The 15,581-nt window shown below is 38.4% G+C and overlaps 1 protein-coding gene across 3 annotated transcripts in view; it reads right to left on the bottom strand.

The window, feature by feature from the left end:
• ARHGAP5 (Rho GTPase activating protein 5) overlaps nucleotides 1-15,370 on the bottom strand; it is a 109,859-nt gene extending 94,489 nt beyond the window's left edge. Inside the window, exons 1-2 of one of the 3 annotated variants that reach the window (XM_048222493.2) lie at nucleotides 15,262-15,370; nucleotides 13,121-13,245 (exon numbers count right to left, since the gene is read on the bottom strand). The gene's annotated coding sequence lies outside the window, so the exon portion shown is untranslated. Of the gene's footprint in view, nucleotides 1-13,120; nucleotides 13,575-15,261 lie in introns of those variants that run through there. The other 2 variants (XM_044389452.3, XM_057306465.1) reach the window with 2 other exon arrangements.
• Between the last annotated feature and the right edge of the window lie 211 nt (nucleotides 15,371-15,581).

Here is a 15,581-nt window from a genome sequence, read left to right as displayed (position 1 = left end):
GTTTAAAAAACTTAAGCTGAACTCATCTTTAAAATGCAACTAGTTATGGTGAAAACCCAAATATCATGACATTAAAACTTCCTGATTAAATTAACATTAGTGGCACAATCTTTCCTTTTCCCCCTTGTTTAATAAACTAAATCTTCTTTGTGTTCACATCTCAATATATTTGAAGGATCAGTTAAAGGGTAGAATTCCAACCTCCTGTAAAATGGAGAAGAATAACAAATAGCAATGGTTACTAACTGTTGCAATAGATTGCTCTAAGTGGCATCAAAAAACAGATGTGCTCTTTAACAGGGCAATTCTACTTCTAGGACTCTGTCCTATGGAGAGGTAAATAGACAATAATGTCCATGGCTGTATTATTTATATTATGAAAAAGGGAAAACAAACTTATTCTTATTAAAAGAGGAATGGATAAATCAATTATGTTAGAACAATGGTTTAGAATACTATGCAACCATTAGAAAGAATGAGATCTATTTATATGTACTAATGTGAAAAGTTCTCTAAGACAAATTAAGTGAAAAAAGCATGTTGCTTAATAATGCACATGTATATACCTGGATCCTATTCGTGTATGTGTATGTACAGGTACCTATATCTATACATTTGATATACCGGAGAAGTTGGGAAGGATGCCCACCTGTGGAGGAAAGTGGATAGAATGAGTGGGAAGGGGGTAAGGAGATGGCAAAGAGGAATTCATTACTTACGCTTTTATGTAGTTGACATTTTTTTTTTTAAAGATTTTGTTTATTTATTTGAGAGAGAAAGAGCACAAGTGGGGGAGGGGGGCAGAGGGAGAGGGAGGAGCACGGAGGGAGCCAGATACAGGGCTGGATTCTGGAACCCCAGGATCATGACCTGAGCCGAAGGCAGACACCCAACCGACTGAGCCACCCAGGCGCCCCTGTTGTTGACATTTGTATGATTAAAACTTTTTTAAAAATTAAAAAGAAAACAGTATCCACTGTTACCCAAGAGAAAAGAACAGCAATGCAACAAAAAACCTAAAGTGAAGAAAGTTAAGAGTCTCAGGACACATCAGAGAAAGGGTACTAGAAGTCTATTTGAGCAGACTGAAAACTATCTTGGTAGCAGCTTCTTGTTCTTTTCTTGATATCAGATAAGGTATTTTGAAACAGTGAATTATGTAACCCCAAAGCATAACATCTCTGATTGGTATGCACTGCGACTTTATACCATACAGCTTGTCTCATTTCATAATATGTGTCAAGCACGTCACTAAAAAGGCATGAAACATATGCTTTTTACCTGTGATAAGTCACCTTGACTAGGTCACAGAATAAGTAGATTACAGACCACAGGGTTTTCTAAGTGCCACATAAGAGCCCTGAAACATGGTGACACTCCTCATTTTGCCGGCATAAGTGACACATGCCATCAAAATCACAGCCCCATTGCACATTTGTTACATTTTTGACAAGCAATTTTCATTCAGTAATGTTTGTTCATATGAAATAGCATAAAACAAAAGGAGACCTATACCAGTCTTTTTCATTTCAAAAGTATGAAAGAGTATTCAACTACATTTTTTTATAATGCCGGTAATTTAGAATTAGTAGAATTAATATAGTAAAACATAAATACTTAAAACACAATAATTTGAATAACTATATAGGGATTTTTGTCCCATGGTACTCATGGTATTTAGTTCCTTTCTCTTCCCTTTCTTCTTGCTTTTCTTCCTCCCATCTTTTCTTCCTGCCTTCCATAATTATGTATTAAACACCTTTAATGTGTCAGTGTGCTGGGTGCTAAGGATCCAAAGAGAAGTATGACAGAATTCCTGCCTTGGGTGGGTTTATAGGAGAGTAAGGTAGACCCATATGCAAACAGGTTAATCTGAATAAAAACATGGTGTTGTAAACAAAATCCTGATGAGAAAGAACATAACACTTACTGGGTGTCTACTATATGGAAAGCACCATATTAGATGTTTTATATACATTTTTCATTTAAATTTCAAATTTAATCTTCATACTTTATACCTTCTTTTTTGCAAATGAGGAACTCGAATTGCAGAAAAAATAGTGTTAAAAAATTTCAAAACATCTGAGAAATAATCAGCAGTGCTATGAAGATGGTAAATCATAAACTTGGCTGGATTAATTGATTTGTCAATAGCTGCTCCTGCACCAGAACTCAAAAATCTTGCTACTCACTGCTAATGCTCAACTTTTAAACGAACAGAAAGAAACGGGCTGAAACAGTATTCATTTTAGTAAATGGGTCTTGAATTTTAAGTAGATGACAATAGTATTATTTGATTAACAATTAATTAGAAAAGAATTGATAATTGGGCAAGTGAATTTTCCTAAAAACAAAAGTGTTGACACTATATACAGAAATGGAAGATTCTAGAAATGCTACTGAATGGCTTATCTGACCCCCATTTTACCAAATTCCTTTAATTTCACAGTTTATATGTATTCTTAAAATAGGAGATAATTTTTCTTCTGTTTTTTAGGACAGTATTGGTTCAGTTTCTACGGCTAAGAAACACCTAGAGGACTTAAGACTGTTGTTTGTATATATTACATCTAGTAAACATTTTTGGGAGGGAAGAGAGCATGCATTTTATAGCTGGTGAAACCGAAGATACAAGAATATCAACCAAAGTATGAAAGAAAACACAGTTAATGAATCTTCTTCATAAATATGGCTTAACGTTGCCTGTTTTCTTTGTTAATGGATGAATGGTAGTTGTTTGCTTCTTTCTTTCTTCCAACAAACATATATTAAATACCTACCATGTTTGAGGCTTTGTTCTAAGTGGCGGGGATATAAAAATGAAGTGGCTCACCGTCTAACAAAGACCATATTCCAGGCACTGTATTCTGTGCTTTACATAAATTATCTCATTTAATATCTGAAATAACTCTGTCAGTTAGGCACTAATATTGTCTCCATTTTGCAAATGAAGTCAACAGGGCTAATAGAGGTTAAGTACTTGCCCAAGGTCACACAACCAGAAAGTGGCATTGCTAGGTGTGTTTGAATTTTAATTACTACATGATATTGTTATAATAGAGATATAAACAAAGAGCTATGGGAGCCAAAAAGGCATAAAGGGAAGTGACTGACTTGGCTTCAGGCAGTCCAGAGATGATATATAGAGGAGATATCCTGTGAACTTTACCTTGAAAGAAGGAATGGTGGATATTCCCCGGGTGGAGAAGAATGCATTCTAGAAGGGCATTCTAGGCTGAAAAAAAAAAAAAAAAAAAGCCAAAATATGCAAAGGCATGGAGGTGTAAAGGTGCATGGCAAGGTTGAAGAAACAGATCAGCATCAGCAAGAAGTGAGTGAACAGACCTAGAGCTAGAGAGGAAGGTTCACATGCTTCAACAGGGAGCTTAGGCTTTATCCTGTAGGCAGCAGAAAGCTAAGAAGGGAGTGGAAGTGTTTAAGATAATGCTTGTGTCATAGAGTGAGCTGGAGTAGAATGTCTACTTGTAACTGCAATAGTGTATGGGAGAAAGAATGGGCTGCCCTGAGGCTCATATGGGCTAATAAGATTTATAATAAGAAATATATATTTGCTCTATGTCCCCAGGCCCTGACACAGGGCTCCTAAAACCTTTGTAAATTCCTAAGTGACAAGAGCACTGAGAATATCTTTTGTTCTAATGAGGTGACTCTGGGTGGGCTCCTAGATGGCTCCTGGCTGGGGGCTGATCACCGGAAAAACTAAGCCAGGATTAGAAGCTTGGAAGTTGGGACACCTTGGTGGCTCAGTCAGTTAAGCGTCTGTCTTCCGCTCAGGTTATGATCCAGGGTCCTGGGATCAAGCCCCGCCTCGGGCTCCCTGCTCAGCGGGGAGTCTACTTCTCCCTTTTCCCTCTGCCTACCACTCCCCTGTTTCTGCTTGCCTGTGCTCTCTCTCGCTCGTTTTCTGTCTCTGTCAAATAAATAAATAAAATCATAAAGAAAAAAAAAAAAGCTTGGAAGTTTCAGCCCTCCCCCTCCACTTCTCTAGAGAGGGAAGAGAGGTGGGAAATGGAGTTAATATTTGATCATGCCTATATGAGGAAGCCTCCATACAATCCCAATTGTATGGGGTTCAGACAGCTTCCAGGATGGTGAACATATCCACATCAGGAGGGTGATGCACCCCATGTCCACAGTGACAGAAGCTCCTGTACTTGGGATCCTCCCAGACTTCACCCTAAGTATTGCTTCATCTGGCTGTTCATCTGTATCTTTTTGGATTTTTTTTTTTAAGATTTTATTTATTTACTTTATTTGAGAGAGAGAGAGAGATCTGGGGGAGGAGCAGATGAAGAGGGAGAGAATCTCAGGCAGACTCTGAGTACAGGGGTGGAGCCCGACATGGGGCTCAATCCCACGAACCCCAAGATCATGACCTGAGCCAAAACCAAGAGTTGGGCACCTAACCCAATGAGCCACCCAAGTGCCCTCTTCATCCATATCCTTTAATAAAGTGGTAAACATAAGAGTTTCCTTGAGTTCTATGAGCTGCTCTAGCAAATTAATCGAATCTGAGGAGGCGGTAGTGGGAAGCTCCAACTTGAAACCAAGTCAGACAGAAGTTTTGGGTAACCTGGGGACCTACTACTTGAGACTGGCATCTGAAGTGGGATGGGAGCTGTCTTGTGGGAGTGATCCTTTAACCTTGGGATCTAGATACTGTCTCCAAGTAGATTGTGTCAGAATTGAGTTATATCGTAGGACACCCAGCTGCTGTCACAGAGAATTGCTTGTTGTAGGGGAAAAAATCAAACATTTGGTGACCAGAGTATCAAAAGTGAACTGTTCTATGTGAAAGTAAAGGAGAAAGACAGAGCAACTAATTTTTTCCTTAATTTCCTCTAGTTCTGGGCTGTGTAGGTATTCAAGCCGTCTGTACTGTGCAGGATGCTGAGGGGGTTAAGGAGACCAGGTAATAAGAGAAGCAACTGCATACACACCTTCCATACGTCATGTTATTGTGCTATGCATTTTTATGTATATTAACCACTTGATCCTTACAGCAGCCCTCAGAAGTTATTTCTTTATTTTGCGGAGAATTCTGGTTGCTAAGAAAGTTATCAAAGGTCATACAGGTGATCACTGGCAGAGCTGGAATTCACACCAATCAGGTTTGTCTTCCTCCAAAACCCATGGCCCTTCACAGTGGACACACTCAAGGACACTACAGTTTATTTAATGGTTCCGTTCATTCCAGTTTGCCTTCACCGAATTTAAAAAAAGTGCCTTCAAGAGCCAAAGTGTTAAAGCAGCAGAGAGAACAAAATAAGGGTCACATAGCGGATCTATAAAATATGGGCCTAGTTGGGGCTCTTTTTAAAAGTATGCTCTATACTTCACCTTTGTTGGCTTACTGCCATTCTCCTAAAAGGGAATTTTCTAGAGATGCATGTGTCATTTGCATTTGTGGTTTTGGAAACTTCCCAGAAAACTATGATCTGAATAAAGGGATGTGGTATTAAGGTAAAAATGACACTTAGCTTTACCTAGCAACCCAACTTCCAGAATTGAGGTTATTACTAAAATGATTTTGAGTAGGTTCAGGCACTTAGATGTACACACACACGCGCGCGCACACACACACACACACACACACACACACACACAGAGTATCTTTTTAGAAAAACCAGTCTTGCCCGCCGCCCTTAGGCCCTGTTTGTAACATCACACTCCAGTGACTAAATGGCTTTGCTACCATATAATATCAAAACGTGATCTATAACATTCACACGGCTGTGGCAAAGTGCCATTAGACTTGTATTATCATTCATCAAGTTTTACAAACAGATTGGAAAAGATAATCTATGTGATATAAGTGCTATATAAATGTTAGTTGCTGCTGCTGTTGTTATCCATCATCGTTTTTGTTATTTTTCCAATCTAACCAGTCACCAGCATTAGTACTGTCAGGAGTAGACCCTAAAACTATTTGGAAGGCCTACCAGTAGCAGGGATCTCATATGCCTTGGACCAAAGAAGTATCTTCTTTTATCTGAAAAAGGCAGGCCTCAGATAATCAGATAGACTCAACCAACCCATCATCCCCTCACCATTTCCCTCTCCCATCTCTCCCCCTTCTACTTTCTTTTCTTCAGCAAACATTTAGTAACTCTCATAATTAAGTTATCCATTTACTCGACAAACATGTACTGAATGCCTACTCTATGCCAGACCTGGTTTCAGGTGTGGGATTAGCACAATGAATAAAGCAGACAAAAATACCTGCCCTTCAGAAGATGCCATTGTAGTGGTTCCATTCGACCACACATCTCAACCAGATCATCGGTCAGCCAGGATTCAGTATCAGACATCCTGTCAGGACCCAAGCCTGGCAATACGTAAAGAATGGGGAGACAAAAAGAGCAGGCCTCCAGACAGCTGACATTCCCCCCACACACACACATCCTGCCCCTCACCCCTGCTCTCCTGCTGGAGTCTGACTACATATGGTTAAGAAACAATTTCCCTATTGCTACACTCACTTTTGTGTGATGCTCTGGGTTGTCACCACCTCTGGAATCTCAGTTCCTGTAGCTGAGGCTGTGGCTCTCCTTTCCAACCAGTGGATGCCTAATACCAAGCCCTTAACACCAAGCACCGATACTTTCATGAGGAAAATTCTACAGTTAAAAAACTGAGGACACTTTACATAAAAATCAAGACTCCTGACCACAGGCCCTGCCAGGCACCTTACCATTAGGTCTGAGCCTGTACCGAGGAGCTCAGCAAACTAGGAATCCATTGACACACAGTCTACTTCTGTCAAGCTAGAAACTCATGTCAGCAATGCCTGAAGGGCATGACCAGGAAGATTGAATCTGACCTACTTCATACTCTGGCTTCTTCTCGGTAGGATCTTAATGAGTTTTGTTAAACCAAATCTTCTCAGTTTCCCTAAAAAAACCAAATCAAAATGATTCATGTAAAAATGTCCTTTTATCATGCAGTGCTGATTAAAATCACTTTTTCTAATGAGGACATGTAAAGTTATCCCTTATAAGAGCAGGAACAGAAACGATCTAAAAAATAGGTAAATTAAACTCTCAGAAAACCAAGAAATGTTATTTTGGCCAGTGATTCAGCCTTTTCCCCTCAAACCAAACCTTTTACTAAAAGTAATAACATATGAGGGAAATGGATGCTTTGAGTCAAATTTCTTATTTTCCCTTTCTTCCTGGTGGAGGTGACAAATGAACAGTGAAATAGCCAAAAGGTAGGCAGAAGGCCACAGAGGAGAGGAGGAGGAGCAAAGGACGGGAATAATCCACAAATGGTAGCTAGGTCCAAAACAGTGTAGAATTTAGTGTATTTCCACTTTGCAAGGTACGGGAAGAAGCATGGAAAATCATAGTTATGTTAGCTTAGGTAATGACAATAATTAATCGGTGCCTGCCTCTACTACATGAGGCCCAGTGCCTACCAAGTATTGTATATCCATTGTCTCTCAGCAATCCTGCGAGGGTTGCGTTATTCTTATTTAAAGAAGAAAAACTGGAGGTTCAGAGAGTTAAGTAACTGGCCCAGACCTACACAGTAAGGTGGTAGAGCCTGGATTGGAATCTAAACTCAAGGCCTTTCCCTTTCACCACAGGACTCCTCTGCACTACACCTTAGAATCCACTGCAAAACATTACACCTTTCTCAAATGGGAATATATTATGTTATTACGACAATTTAAAACATATTAAATAAGATTCTAGTGAAACATGTAGGGTATCATTAGCGTATGGAGTGCAAATTGTAGCGTACAGAAAAATTACCTAGAGAGCTTGTTTAAACCACATATTCCTGGGTCCCGTCCCCACAACACCAAGTTTCAATAGGTCTGGGTAGGGCCTAGGAATCTACATTTTTTTTTTTTAAGATTTTATTTATTTATTTGACAGAGAGAGAGGCAGCCAGCGAGAGAAGGAACACAAGCAGGGGGAGTGGGAGAGGAAGAAGCAGGCTCCCAGCGGAGGAGCCCGATGTGGGACTCGATCCCAGGACTCCGGGATCAAGCCCTGGGCCGAAGGCAGACGCTTAACGACTGAGCCACCCAGGCGCCCCGGAATCTACATTTTTAACAAGCAATTAGGTAATTAATATAAGTGGTCCTTAGATCAGACTTTAAGAAATAATGTCATCGACCTTATCCCAAATTGCCAAGTCTCAGTTTACTATTCCCGTGCCTTGTCACTTGCTTTGTTCTAAGATGGAGGGTCAGCTGGGTGGCTCAGTCAGTTAAGTGTCTGCCTTCAGCTCAGGTCATGATCCCACATCAGGCTCCCTGCTCAGTGGGGAGTCTTCTTCTCCCTCTCCCTCTGCCTGCCACTCTGACTACTTGTGCTTTCTCTCGCTCTCTGTCAAATAAATAAATAAAATCTTAAAAAAAAAAAAAAGATAGATGGATCCATGCCGTAGTAGTAGTTGTCTGCTGTAGTGGGGAAAAAATACAATACTGGTGGGAGAGGCCTTGGTAGAAAACTTCCGTTACTAACTAGTTGAGTAAACTCAAACAATTCTTTTTTTGAAATATTGTGGGACTTCTTTTTCTCATTTGTAAAATGAAGAGTTTCTAAAATCACACATCTATGATTTCATTTGGCTGAAGGAAGCCAATTTTTTAAATGATAATGATCTACGGAGCCTAAACATTTCAATGGTGGAACGAAAGAAGCAGAGTCTACCTTTTTTATAAATTTTATAACATCAACACAGTGTCTCCAGATACCATGGGTTTGGGGGAAGGGAATGGAACCCAAAAATGAAAGCAGGTATAACTTAAATTATATTTTTAAGACAATTCAGTTGTTTGCTTAGCAACCAATTTCTTCAACCAGGCAGTTGTATCTGTACTCAGGATTCTTCAAGTATATAGTGTTTCCAATCTTAGAAAGCAAGTTGTTACACAATCATTATTCATTCTAATTTTCAGTAGCACTTTGAAGTTCAGAGCTATTTCGAGTTTATTTTTAAAGAACAAAAGACACCCCTTGATTTATATCAATACACCCTTCAATACTGAAAATACAGGTTGAGAACTGCTGATTTATATCTTGTTTTAAAATGTCCAAAGTGTGGAGGCAGTCAGTTAACAGACCGACTCTTGATTTCGGCTCAGGTCATGATCTCAGGATCTTTGGGGCTCGGCACTGGGTGTGGAGCCTGCTTAAGATTCTCTCTCCCTTTCCTTCTGTCCCTCTCCTGCCACTGGTGTGCACTCTCTCTCTAAAATGCCCAAAGTGTGGCTTATTGGATAGTTAGTGTCCATGGAGACAAGCTTAACAAGTGAAATGAGTCACACAAATGAAGACACAAGTTACAAAAGAGAAAGAGGGGCACTGGTGAAATGACTATGGTTACAACTCACCAAGGAAAATCATGACGCAAATTTGCTGCACTTTCAGAAAACCATGTAGATATTTACCTCCTTGTTCCATGACTTATTAACACCTTCCTGGGAGGCATTAATTTGTTAGCTCAACCTAGTCTAGTGACACTTGATTATAGAGAGACAAGAGAAAGGTATATTATTATAGGAGAAATCTGAATCACCAGAAACAAAAGAAACAATTTGCTCAATTATGAATTAAGTTGAGATGCACTACTTATAGCAATGTTGAGGGAGACATTAATTTCACATTTAGAGAGTGTGTAATATTTTCTCCAGCATTTTGAAGTATAATTTAACAGCTCTTATTTAAAAAGGAACTTTTCAACTCAATTGATGCTAGTTTTATCTCCAAAGCTTTCAATTATACCACATTCCCAAAAGCATCATATTAAGTAAACTCATAATCTCACATAGCCTCTACAGCATAGTAGAGTCACTTAGGGAAGGGTTCTGAGATTATTTCGTGTGTATCCTACGGATAAACATTCCTTTTCTATGTATTTTCTAGCTATTTCCTTAGCAAGATCTTGGAGAGTTCATAAATTGGCTTTGACTTCTCCAGTTTATGATTTTGCAGCATCCAAGAAAGATAAAATGTTTTCTGCTGCAGCTAAGGAGTGTAACATTGCTACAGTCTATTTACTTGTATTGCAAGGTAAGCTCAGAAGTTAAAATGAAAAGGTTACTTTTTTAGGTCAAGAATTCTAAGGAAAACAATTTTTTTTTATATTCCATACTAATCTTTAATAACATTCATAAATGTTATGACCTAAAAAAACCAAAGTAACTTTTTTTGTCCTGGCTTTAAAAAAAAAATGCCAGCCAATAACCACTAATCCACACATAACTCAAAATATGAACTTCAGAACCAAACCGCTGACAACACGTCAAAGGCTGGGTCAGCACTAGGCTATGTAGGTGCTCAAGTATCTTCTCCCTTCACATTTTACTACAGCTTCTAAAACAAAGAAAACAGTTCTGTGAGCCTGAAGGGGTCCAGTGGAACTACAAAGCTCTCTCTTCCAAGACGAATGAGAAGAGTATGTATGTCCCTAGTGGGCCAGGGATGTCTATAATCATGACTTTCAGAAATCGTCAGAATGCTAGTTGGCCTGCAAAGTTTGCATTTACCTAATTTCTTAGAGGTTCTGGGCCCACCTAAGTAACTTTGGGTATAATTATGGTATAAGAATATCCTGTCAATGCTGAGGCCTTTATTGGAAATGTGTCTATTTTGTACCTGAAGAGTATGTAGCTTTTTCTAGAATTGTTTAGGCATTCAGAATTTGGGTAGGCTAGATAATTCTCAATAATAATTCCAACTAATAAAAATCCTGAATAATCCCACTGTCCAAAAGGTCAGAAGAAGGAATATCGAAATAGATAAATACTTAGTGGCAGCTAAAATTTATCAAGAATTTGACACAAATGATCTCGGTTAATCTTCACAATAATCCTTTGAGGTGTGTACAATTATATATGCCATTTTACAAATGAGGAAACTGAAGTCCAAAGAAGTTAAGTGACTTGCTTAAGGATTCATAGCTGGTAATGGCAGGATAAGAATTTAACACAGGCAGCAGGGTTCCAGATCTGACACGTTTAGTTTTATTTTTATTTATTTTTTAAAGAAATCACAGCCCATAGAACGAGAGAATTTTTTTTTTAAAGATTTTATTTATCTATTTGCCAGAGAGAGAGAGAGAGAGCACAAGTGGGGGGAGCAGCAGGCAGAGGGAGAAGCAGGCTCCCTGCCAGCAAGGAGCCTAATTCAGGACTCGATTCCAGGACCCTGGGATCATGACCTGAACCAAAGGTAGCCACTTAACCAATTGAGCCACCCAGGCATCTCAGATCTGACATGTTTAAACAATATGATATACCACCTCCCAGAAGGCCTCTTTTGTTTCCACAAGGTCCAGTTCTACAATGGTTAGCTTGTTTCTGCCTACCTGTCATTAGTTGTCAAGGTAATGAGACAATCTCTAGGGAAGCAGTGTAAAATGTTCAAATGAGATTTAAATGAGGAACTTCTATTTTTATTTATGCTACATTGTGCAGTACTAAAGGCAATTTATTTCATTCAATACTTCAGAAACCATACCATTAATTTGGGAATGTGATACTAGCATGGAAGACTTGCCCTATAGAATCTGTTATTCTTTCAATAGGAATTTCTCTGGCATTGAGGATACAATGAGGGACATGAAGTATGGCCTCTTTGAACATAATCCAAGTGACAAGTCTCCTTGCAAGGCGTTGGGGAAGACAGGGCAACTCTTTAACTCCTGTCACTTTGCCTGGGAAAACTCACTGCCTAGAGGAGTTTCTCAGAAGGAACTTGTGGACCACTCTAAGCCTGGGATGTCCCAGTAGCACCTCAGCAATGGATCCTTACACCTCCCCACTCACCTCTACGCTGGTGGGTTCCTCAGCCCCAGTAGAGATGCTAAGAAATCTTAAGAACCTGTACAATCTCTAAGAGTTAGGGTACATAAAGAGTGCACACTATTCTTTTCCTTAACTTTCTATTTTGATTTGTGGGGTTCTGTGTTATCTGCACCCACACAGATCTTCATTCCTTTGGAATGACAATGACCAAGTTCTCTTATCACCAATTTATTCAAAACTTGTGTTCAAAACAGACAAAGACATTACTGGAAAAAATTGGAAAGACCAAATAGGTTTTAGTAAATTATGTAGTATTTAGTTGCCTAAAAGTACAAGTGCCTTTTCAAAAGGCAGTGCATCCAAATTTGTAATTGCACTCTTATTGTTTAGACACAAATTTATCCTATGTTTTACAAAACGTTTTTATTATTTCCTTATCTGACAATGGTTATTCGTGACCCTGTGGTCAGATAAGAAGGTTGGGCAGATGGTACTTTCAATTTAAATGGATTTTTATGCCATTAAAAGGAATGTTTGCTCTGTCTAAGAAGAGTATTGACTATAAAAGTCACAGGCTCCGGACTATTTCCTGTGGGATTTTTCCACTATCCTTCCAATTAGTCAGTCAATGTGATGTTTCTCTAAACATGATCATTTATTTTTCTCTGGAGGGTTTCCTTCTATCCCATTCAAGAAAGATGATCCTGGAAAATAAAGAAAGCTTTCTACACCCCCCAGTGCAATATTTATGATGAATTGCAGCCCATCGTAATGAATGACAAAAGAAGAAAAGCATTCAGTTTCCTTGCTCTTCTCATATAAAAAAGCATTTGTTGCAATTTTGAGTCCCAGCCAACTTCCATTGTTTAGGCAATAATTAGTCAAATTATACCAATCACCAACAATCATAACAGAAATTATATAATTGCAATTTAAACCAATGACCTTATACTTGTGAAAATAGAATGTGGGGTATTTAATTGCCTAATGTGGCACTACAGTTCTATACCTATAAATTCAAGGTTTTCATGTTAGTTAATTAATTTACAATATCCTGTACCTAAACATTTCTGAAAGCGACAAAATTATGTCAGCTCCACAAAATATCCAAAGAGCATCTTACTTCAAACAAACTGAGGCATATCAAAAATAAAATAAGACTTCCACTCTCGTATAAACAATGACTTCACATATTTCAGAAATTCGGAAGGACTTTGCAGCAAAACATGTTCAAATCAGACTGTTTTGAGGAACTGGTATAAATTATTGAATGATTAAAACAAATCAACATCTTTTGCAATCAGAGAAATGCTGAATCTGTTCAATACTTACTGTCAGTAGAGTTCACCTTAAGCAGCAGAATGGGTGATACATACAGAAACAAACTTCAACTTGCATGCTCTGCATCAACAGAACGATGAATGTAAGACTCTTCCAGCACAGTAGGCAAATTTTCCCTTTAATAAGCAGCCAGGAAAAAGCAATATTTCAATGTTTGCTTTCCTTCCTCTGAGGGAGAAGGTTTCACTATGACTTATTTTACTTCCTTTTTATTCTGTCCTATTTTCTTGGCTCTCACAGACAGCTCCAGTAGCAACATGACAATACCACTTTGCACTTGCCCAAAGCGCCTTTTCTCTAAAAGTCTCAGCTGTGGTCTATGCGAGGAGAGTGTAAAACAGGGGAAACGATGCAAACATTGAAGTTCATCCTCTCGTGCAAACATTTTGAGAGACCCAGACCCATCTTAACCCGAACTGGGAATGAGAGACACTAAGACAAAACAAAACCAAACCCAAAAATAGCTCCTCCCAAAGTTCATGCTTAGTGTCCTTGAGGCCTTTGGCAAGATTTACCATTATCTTGAACTCTGTCTCACATATAAAATAAAACAATGCCATTTTCTTTATGAGGATGTGAAAAGTAACTAGATTGCATTTTCTAAAATGAAACTTGGAAAAGACTCAGATTTTTGGAGTTCTAAAAGTAGGCCTAAAGTGGGTTCCTAGAGCATATTAGTCTTGAAAGCATTTTTTTTTTTTTCTGGAGTAGAAAACATCCCCATTTCTATTTTTCAAAAAAGTAAAAAAACTTACTTGTCCAGGGAAGAAATACCTCAGACAAAATAAAACAAAGTAAAAACACTTCAGAATAAAATTTATCAAAAAGTTGTTGATGCTCTCTTCAAGCCTGTGTATAGGCATAGGTGTAGCTGTCTACACAAGTGTTGTTTAATAAAAGAAAAATAACTTCCTTCACAAACATCAGAGCTTTCAGTTGTATACTCAGGTTATTTAAGGTAACAACGACACGACAGAAATTTTGGACTCCCTAGATCCCTGACGAGTAGCTGCATTTCAGGGGTCTATGTTCATCCCTTTGCTCTCAGCATTTATAATGGCCTTCAAAACTTAGAGCAGTTTTCTTTTCATATTTTGTCAAGATGTGCATAGTTCTTTTCAAAGTTTATCAGCTAAGAGTTGGTTTGTGTGAGTTGGAAATTTCTCATTCCAGGTTTTGAATTTAATGAAACGGAAACAAAATACACATAAAACCTATCTATTCCTCTACCAAGAGAACACAGGAAAAAAAATGAACCTCTCGAAGGAATCAGAAAGAACTTTGCAAACATGTATTTCCTCTACATTTAAAGAAAATATTAGTTTTCAGAAAGAGACCACAAAAGAATATATATGGTGCCATTTTGTTTTTGTTTTTAAAAATATGCATATACAGGGGTGCCTGGGTGGCTCAGTTGGTTAAGTGACTGACTTCGGCTCAGGTCCTGATACTGGAGTCCCAGTATCAAGTCCCACACCGGTGGGGGGGGTGTCCCTGCTCAGAGGGGTGTCTGCTTCTCCCTCTGACCCTCCCCCCTCTTGTGCTCTCTCTCTCAAATAAATAAATTAAATTAAATAAATATGCATATACACACAAGTAAATTAAATACAACAACATATGTAAAAGATAGTATATTATGGCTAAGTGGGATTTATCCTGGGAATGCAAAGCTGGTTCAACATTAGAAAATCAGTCAATGTAATTCACCATATCAACAGACTAAAGAAGAAAAATCATATGATATTCTCAATATTTACACAACAGCATTTGAAAAAATTCTACATCCATTCAGATACTTTTAGCAAGTTAGAAAATGAAGGAAAATTCCTTAAGCTAATAAAGGACATCTACAAAAAAAACCTACAGCTAACATCATACCCAATGGTGAAAGAATGAATACTTTCTCCCTAAGAACAGGACCAAGGTAAGGATGTCTGTTCTCATCACTCCTATTCAACATCATACTTAAGGTCCTAGCCAATGCAGTAAGTCAAGAAAAAGAAATAAAAAGTATATATTTGGAAAAGGAGAAATAACATTTTGTCTATTGGAAGATAAAAAACACATCTAAAGATAGTCAACATTAGTATAAGGAGATGAAAATTAAACCACCATTATATAGCACTACATACCTATTCGAGTGGCTTGAAAAAAACCTTATCATACTGATCAGAGTGCTGGTCAGGATGCGGAGCAACTAGAACGTTTATACTTGCTGGTGGACATGCGAATGTGATACAGCCACTCTGAAAAAGAGTTTGGCATTTTCTTATAAACATTTACTTAACACATGGTCCAACAAACCCATTTCTAGGTATTACCTAAGAGAAATGAAAACTTATTTTAACCAGTGGTTTTCTTCAAATTGTTAAACACTGGAGATAACTCAAATGCCCTTCTGGTGAATGGAAATACACTGTGGTACATCTGTACAGTGAAATATTACTCAGCA

This window comes from Ursus arctos, unplaced genomic scaffold (assembly GCF_023065955.2).
Source record: "Ursus arctos isolate Adak ecotype North America unplaced genomic scaffold, UrsArc2.0 scaffold_37, whole genome shotgun sequence".
Classification (NCBI taxonomy): Eukaryota; Metazoa; Chordata; class Mammalia; order Carnivora; family Ursidae; genus Ursus; species Ursus arctos.
Note: the sequence above shows the minus strand (reverse complement) of the source record. Positions and strands in the feature narration are given on the sequence as shown.